The following is a 6586-nucleotide window of genomic DNA, read 5'->3' on the forward strand; positions in this document are numbered from 1 at the left end:
TAAATATATAATTATAATACATAAATGTGTATATACATACATTTATTATAAATTTATTAATATATGAAATATATTTATTTCTGAGACAGGGTCTGGCTCTGTCACCCAGGCTGGAGTGCAGTGGCACTATCATAGCTCATTGGAGCCTTGAACAGATGGCTCAAGCGATCCTCCCACCTCAGCCTCCTGAGTGGTTAGGATTGCATGCACACAACACCATGCGTAGCTAATTTTAAAATTTTTTGTAGAGACAGGGTCTTCCTTTTTTGCCTAAGCTGGTCTTGAAATCCTGGGCTCAAGTGATCTTCCTGCCTCAGGCTTCCAATGTGTTAGACGTGGGCCACTGCATCTGGTCTAACGCATTTTTTAATTTGGGAGTTTATGTTATTTAAGATTTTGAAGTACTGAATGTGTTGAACAACCAACTTGCAGAATTCCCGAACAATGGACGGTCAGCTCTCATGTCCTGGTTCAAATCGTCCCAGCACACCAAGGCTAGAAACCTTTCGGCCAACTTCCACTTATATCTCCTGGGGCGGGACAATGTCACTTGGCCAATCCCCACTAAGAGGGACTCTAGAAAGGCAAGAAACTATTCTGTTCTCTATAATGGAACGTGACCAGGGAGGAGGCAGTTGGGAGGGCCAGCTGGGCCCTCCAACCAGCAGCGTCCACCATCGACCCACTGCCCTAGAACTACACCGTGCTGGGCATTTGGGGCACTGTTATGAGCAAGAGTTCCCATTTTTCTTCTCATGGGACCTTCATGCTAGTGGCAAGAGATAATTTTTTTTTTTTTTTTTTTTTGAGACAGAGTTTTGTTCTTGTCACTTAGGCTGGAGTGCAATGGTGTCATCTCGGCTCACTGCAACCTCTGCCTCCTGGATTCAAGCAATTCTCCTGCCTCAGCCTTCCGAGTAGCTGGGATTACCGGATTGCACCACCACGTCTAGCTAATGTTTGTATTTTTAGTAGAGATGGGGTTTCACCATGTTGGCCAGGCTGGTCTGGAACTCCTGAGCCACTGCACCCAGTCAAGAGGGAGATTTTCAATCAATAAGTAGAATTGTGATGAATGCCAGAAAGAAGAATGTGTGTGATCAGGAGGGGACTTAAGTTATTGTCTCATATTTTAACACTTTCACAGGCAATAACTAAATACTTAGAAGCTTAAAACAACACACATCTTTAAGCCAATTTTGGCAAGCTAGGAGTTGAGCACATTTTAGCGGGTCCTGTGCTTGGGATCTCACGCTAAGCAGCTGGGATGCATCCTCATCTGAGGCTCCACCAGGGCAGAATCCATTTCCAGGTCCGTTGAGGTTTTTGGCAGAATTCATTTCCTCGGACCCGCTTGGCAAGGGCCCAGCTTTTTGCTTCCTTGCCTACGGAGCCCCTCCAAAGGTATTTTCTCAGCACAGCATCTACCTCCTGCAGCGCCTGCAGGTGGAACTTTTCTCTCTAGTGTGTGCAGGTGATGCGCCGTGACAGTGACATCCCATTGCTTTTGCCAGGCTCTATGGGTTAGAAGCCAGTCACCGGTTTTGCTCGTACCCAAGGTCAGGAAGACTATGCAAGGGCGTAGGTCATTGAGGGATCATAGGGTGTGGCTGCCACCACTGAACTTGGTGAGACTTTAAGGGTTGGTAGGAGCTGGCCAGGTACAGGGGTGAGGGTGTGTCAGGCAGGGGTGAGGGCATGGAGGGGGATGCAGTGGCCTGCACCCTGGAATGTCCTTTCACTCCCTGAGGTTTTGTTCTCCTGATCCCTGAGTACATCCCAGAACACGGTGGGGCCCTAGCAGGGGAGAGGTAGGGAAGCATGTGTTGTTCATCCGGGGACCTTGTTAGGCAAATCAGATTAGGGGCCAGGCTTTCAGTGGTGGGTGCGAGTGTGGGAGTGATGAGTGTGCGGGTGTGTGTGGGAAGAACGATGGGGATGGGGTCAGCCCCAGCCACCATGAAGACCTTAACTGTGCATCCACCATCCCAGCAACCTCCCTGAGTGAGTGTCTTTAGGGTGCTGGTCTTGTTTTACACGTGGAAGTGAATCAGAGTGGGACACTGCCTTGCCTTAGAGAGGTCACACTTCTTCTCCTTCTCCTCCTCGTCCTCCTCCTCCCCCTCCTCCTCCTCTTCCTCCTCCTCCTCCTCCTCCTCCTCCTCCTCCTCCTCCTCCTCCTCCTCCTTCTTCTTCTTCTTCTTCTTCTTCTTCTTCTTCTTCTTCTTCTTCTTCTTCTTCTTCTTCTTCTTCTTTTTTAAATTTGTGACAGAGTCTCACTCTGTTACCCAGGCTGGAGTTCAGTGGTGTGACCTTGGCTCACTGCAACGTCTGCCTCCCAGATTCAAGCAATTTTCCTGCCTCAGCCTCCTGGGTAGGGTAGCTGGGATGATAGGCACGCATTACCATGTCTGGCTAATTGTTGTATTTTAGTTTCACCATATTGGCTTGGCTGGTCCCAGTCTCCTGGCCTCAAGCGATCTGCCCGCCTCAGCCTCCCAAAGTGCTGTGACTACAGGTGTAAGCCACCACACCAGGCGAGAGGTCACACTTCATGCCAAGTGGGTGGCAGCCACTCAGACAGCACCGTAGCTGGTGCTGGGAGTGAGAGGTGCTCAGCGTCCTAGGAAGGCAGAGGGCTGCATGAGATGTTGGGGGAGGAAGGACTGGAGGAGGATTTGAGATTTTCACCTGAGCAACTGGGTGGATGGAGGGGCTGTTTACAGAGAATCACAAGAATGTGGATGAGCAGGTTAGGGCACTAATAAACCACTCTGTTTTGGTCCACGGAAAATTTGAGATGCTTCCCTCTGTCCAGCTGGGGCTTTGGGAAAGGTCAGGGTTGGCATCTGACTGGGATGGATGTTTGGCAGGGAGCAGAGTATGTGGATGGTTTGTGAAGCCCGGAAGGGCATGAGATTTCCTGTAGCAGCGTCCACTGCAAATGGAAGGACATTTGGCCTGAGCCCAGACATATACAAGTTGGGCAGAGAAGGGGGTGGGTTCTTGGTACCCACAGAGGAAGCAGCTATGGAAGTACAGGAAAACCAAGGGTGTGGGGGCACATGATGCAGGAAGCTCAAATAAGATGAGGAAAGAGGTTTTAAAGACGATCAGGGCTGGAGACAGTGGTTCATGCCTGTAATCCTAAGACTTTGGGAGGCTGAGATGAGAGGATAGCTTGAGGCCAGGAGTTTGAGACCACCCTGGGCAATATAAGGAGACCCCATTTCTATAAATAAATAAATACCATTGGTACTTGGCATTTCAGGCGGGGAACAGCAAACACATGAAAGCTCTGAGGCAGGAAAGGGTAGTGATTAGTGCTCGCTCCTGGTTCCTTTATCAGACCTTAAAGAGATGCAGAGACATTTCAGGTACTCCTTGGCCGAGCTCCTTCAGGGAAAGCCTAAGTTCGCTTCTACTTCCCATCTATTAATTTTTTTTTTTTTTTTTTTTTTTTTGGAGACAGTCTCACTCTGTCGCCCAGGCTGGAGCGCATGCAGTGGCACCATCTCAGCTCACTGCAACCTCCACCTCCCGGGTTCAAACGATTCTCCTGCCTCAGCCTTCCCAGTAGCTGGGACCACAGGTACGCGCCACCACGATCGGCTAAGTTTTTGTATTTTTGGCAGAGATGGGGTTTCATCTTGTTGGCCAGGCTGGTTTCGAACTCCTGGCCTCAAGTGATCCACCTGCCTCGGCCCCACAAAGTGCTGGGATTACAGGCGGGAGCCACCGCGCCCTGCCCTACTTCACTCCTACTTCACTCCTAACGCCCACCATACGTGCTTTCTAATGTTTGCTGAATGACAAGGTGAACGAGTGAATGGGACTACGTGACTTCGGGCAGCAGGCAATCGTATTTCTTGGACCTCAGTTTCACTTTTTGTAAAGCAAGCCTATCTCTCGCTCTCTGCCCTAAAAGCCTGAGTTCTAGGCTTGAGATGAGCGCGTCCTGTAGAGCAGACTCCAGGTGGACGTTGAGCTGGGTCTCTAGGAGGCCAGCTCTTGGGTCCGGTCCTCCCGCGATATCCGGCACGCCCAGTCCCAGCGCCGCCCCGCCCAACCTCCCTTTGTTCCCCCAGGCCCCGCCCTCTCCGCGCGGATCGCTCCCCATTGGCCGGGGGACGGGCCCTGGGCACCCGGCTCCGCTGGGGGCGGGGCGGCGGGCGGCGGGCGGGGCCGTGTGCACCTGCACGGTGTGTGTCCCGGCCGCAGCCCCGCGCCAGCTGCAGCTCCTTGATCTGAGCCGGATCCTGAGCGGGGAACACGGGCTGAAGCGGCGGGGGCGGCCCCCGCACCGGGGCTCTATTGTTGAGGCTGCCGCGGCTCTGTGGGCTGCTCAGCTGCGCTCCAGTCGGCCCAGGCGCCGCGGCGAGGAACGAGCGCTGCGAGGCGGCTGCCTGAGGTGAGATGGCGCGACGGGCGACGGGGTCTCCTGACCGGGTTGGGGTCTCTGCCCCGGGCGTGGCGGCTCCGAGCTCGGCTCCTCAGGGTCCGAGGTCGGGATCCGGGGGTCCTTGCGCCTGGGCTGTGTCTTGGCCTCGGGTGGCACCGGGGGCTTCGCTCCTGCTGCGATACCGCGTGGGCCCGCGCGGGGGTGCCGGTCGCCCTGCGGGTGGGGGCAGGTCCCCATTGCTCCCCGGCTCCCCGCATCTGCCGCGGAGGGGACTGCATGGACCCGGGCGCTGGCTTCTGCCCGCTCCCCCGCTGCGTGGCTGGTCCCCGCGTGCGGCAGAGGGAGCCCTGCGAGGACCCACTCGTGGGGCGGGGTCCGGGTCACCGCGAGTGGGAGACTCCGCCGTCCTCCCCGCCCTCTCTCGCAGCGAGACCGCTTCGCTAGACTCACCGAGGGGACTGAGCGGACCCTCCGACTAGGGAGTCCGTGACTCTGGGTGGGGCCTCTTTCCCGACGCCGCATGACGGCTTCCTGAGTGTTTTGTCACCTATATAGGTGGCTGCGTGGACCCGCTCACGTGAGTACTGGCCGCCCTGTTAGTGGGGCTGTGCGCCGCCCCGTGGCTCTTCTGGGTCGACCCCGCCTGGGACGCGCGTGTATGGGGGTCCGTGCGCGGGGAGCGCGGTTGGTGGGGGCGCACTGCCCCTGCCGCATGGTTTATCCTCTCACTTGCCCGGCGGGAGGAAGCGAGAGGCGCGGGCCGGGAGTTGTCGCGCAGCGGCCGCACCGACCTCTGCCCTGGCCAGCGGGTCCCGGGGGGCGAGGGGCTGTCACCGCACGTCCCACCGCCGCACTTCCTCCTCTGGCCCCGAACTGGGCTCTGATTGGAGGGAGCAGGGCCCTTCTGCCCCGCGCTTCTTGATTTCTTCCGTTAGTAATGGGAAGAAAAAAAATCTGGAAAGCCAGATTGAACTTTGTAGCTCTCAGCGCTTGGAGAGTGGAAGAAACTCTCCCAAGAATTTGGCCGGCTGGAAAATGCGTTTCAAGCAGGAGCATCCACACCCACGGAAGGAGGCCAAGACAGTTACAGTTAGAGGTCAGATTTACGAGGGGGAGCGAGGGTGGGTGGGGAGACTCCGACCTCAGCTTGATGGGAAGACCTGATGCTGCCCCTCAGACGCTGTATTTCTCAGCCACCAGGGAAAGTGGAATCACTCCTTAGTGAATGCTTTCATCAAACTTTTGAAAAACCTGTAATGTCCCAGGAAGGAAAATCGAACTGGACAGTTTTCCCCTTTTAAGAGTGTTAAACCTCCCGGAGACAAACAGCAGAAGGCTCAAGGAGTCCAAATACTCAACCTGAAGTTCTTTCTGAACAAGAGGTGGTGTATAAGGAACAGGCATACCAGACAAAACTGAACTAATCACCGCAACTGTGGCTCCAGCCCTGTAGCGTGTCATGTAGGCCCTTTTGCCTTCTCTGCCCTCCCCTGTCCCAGACCCCAACGCTACCACGCACCTCCAGTCATCAGCTCCTGCCAACCCATTGCTATGAACTCTGTTTCGGTGGCTCCCTTCTCTCTGAAGTTTTGCTTGTTCTCCTGAAGTCCTGGTCTTTAAGAGCTTATGATCTGCAGGGACAGATTGGCTTTGGGCAGTACATAGTTAACTGTAGCACAGCTTGAAAAATGCTCTGATAGAGGTGGGCAGGCAGTTTGTACATGCGGGTAAATGCGAAGTCCTTTTTCGATACCATGAATCCAAGTATTCATGCTATTTTAAATCTGCATTTCTTTGACTCTCCAGAGGGTTTTTAGATTAATTTTTTTTCTATTACTTCCTAGTGTTTGTTGCATAGTTCAGAGTACTTGATTAAAACTTACCAGGTCGGCCAGGCGCGGTGGCTCACGCCTGTAATCCGAGGACTTTGGGAGTTCTAGGCAGGCAGATCACTTGAGGTCAGGAGTTCAAGACCAACCTGGCCAACATGGTGAAACCCTGTCTCTACTAAAAATACAAAAATTAGTTGGGCGTGGTGGTGGGCGCCTGTAATCGCAGCTACTCAGGAGGCTGAGGCAGGAGAATACCTTGAACCCAGGAGGCGGAGGTTGCAGTGAGTGAAATGGCTCCACTGCACTCCAGCCTGGGCCATAGAGTGAGACTTCCTCTCAAAACAAAAACAAA

The 6586-nt window shown here is 54.3% G+C and overlaps 1 pseudogene; it reads right to left on the reverse strand.

Annotated features, from left to right (window-relative positions):
- Nucleotides 1-3483: 3483 nt before the first annotated feature.
- On the reverse strand, nt 3484-5933 carry LOC140711314 (uncharacterized; annotated as a pseudogene).
- Nucleotides 5934-6586: the final 653 nt, after the last annotated feature.

Source organism: Chlorocebus sabaeus, unplaced genomic scaffold, assembly GCF_047675955.1.
Source record: "Chlorocebus sabaeus isolate Y175 unplaced genomic scaffold, mChlSab1.0.hap1 unalloc_scaffold_601, whole genome shotgun sequence".
NCBI classification, from domain to species: domain Eukaryota; kingdom Metazoa; phylum Chordata; class Mammalia; order Primates; family Cercopithecidae; genus Chlorocebus; species Chlorocebus sabaeus.